Source organism: Orycteropus afer, unplaced genomic scaffold (genome assembly GCF_000298275.1).
Source record: "Orycteropus afer afer isolate SDZICR_OR568_19922 unplaced genomic scaffold, OryAfe1.0 scaffold00001, whole genome shotgun sequence".
Classification (NCBI taxonomy): Eukaryota; Metazoa; Chordata; class Mammalia; order Tubulidentata; family Orycteropodidae; genus Orycteropus; species Orycteropus afer.
The window spans coordinates 31,452,500-31,453,850 of record NW_006921588.1 but is presented as its reverse complement, the minus strand read 5'-3'; the positions used below and the strand labels follow the sequence as shown (position 1 = coordinate 31,453,850).

General features: G+C 39.7%; 1 protein-coding gene across 1 annotated transcript in view; it reads right to left on the bottom strand.

Moving 5' to 3' along the window:
* Positions 1-1,351, bottom strand: part of CCDC173 (coiled-coil domain containing 173) — a 59,354-nt gene that overhangs the window by 37,049 nt on the left and 20,954 nt on the right. The gene's annotated exons all lie outside the window — the stretch shown is intronic.

Here is a 1,351-nt window from a genome sequence, read left to right as displayed (position 1 = left end):
AGGAAAGAGGGGGAGGCCTTCAATGAGATGGATTGATACGGTGGCTGCGATGATGGGATCAAGTATAGCAGGGATTGTGGGGCTGGCGCGGGATCGGGCAATGTTTCGTTCTGCTGTGCATGGGGTCGCTATGAGTCGGAAACGACTCGACGGCACTTAACAACAACAACAACAGTGAGACTGAAGAATCATATGGTAGTTGTATTTCCAGCTTTTTAAGGAAGCACCACACGGTTTCCATAGCAGTTGCAGCATTTTACAGTCCCACAGCAGTGTATGAAAGCTCCAGTTTCTCCACTCCTCTCCAACAATTTTTTTTTTTTTTAAATCTGCTGTTAGTGCTGGGGTGAGATGATATCTCATTGTTGTTTTGATCTGCATATCTCTAATGGCTAATGATCAAGAGAGTTTCTTCATGTGTTTGTTAATCGCATGAATGTCTTCTTTGGTAAAGTATCTGTTCATGTCCTCTGCCCATTTTTAAACTGGATTATTTGCCTTTTTGTTGTTAAACTGAAGTATTCTATAATTTTAGAGATTAGTCCCTTCTCCGATATGTTGTTGCCCAAAATTTTTACCAGTCTGTGGGTTCTCTATTCGCTCTTTTGGTGAAATCTTTTGATGCGTGTAAGTTTCTAATTCTTAGGAGATCCCAGTGATCTATTTTGTCTTCTGGTGTCTGTGCATTTTTAGTTATATTCAATAGTGCATTTATGCCCTGAATTAGGGCCCCTAAGTTTGTCCCTATTTTTTCTCTGATGGACTTTATGGTTTTGAGTTTTGTGTTCAGGTTTTTGATCCAATTTGAGTTCATTTTTGCATATGGTGTGAGATATGGGTCCTGTTTCATTTTCCTGCAAATGAATATCCAGTTTTGCCAGCACCATTTATTAAAGAGACTATCTTTTCCCCATTTAATTAGTTTTGGCCCTTTGTCAAAGATCAGCTATCCATAGGTGGATGGATTTACTTCTGGGTTCTCAATTCTGTTCCATTGGTCTATATGGCTGTCATTCTACTAGTACCAGGCTATTTTAAGTACCATGGCTATATAGTAGGTTTTGAGATCAGGGAGTGTGAGGCCTCCTACTTTGTTCTTCTATTTTGACTTTCAGAAACAATATTTATATATATTATATTTACATAGCAGTCCTGTGGTGTAGTGGTCAAGTGCTTGGCTGCTAACTGAAAGACTGGCGGTTGGAACTCACCAGCCACTCTGTGGGAGAAAGATGTGGCAATCTGCTTCTGTAAAAACTACAGTCTTAGAAACTTTATGGGCCAGTTCTACTCTGCCCTACAGAGCTGCTGAGTCAAAATCAACTTGATGGCAATTTTTTTCTTTTTAAAT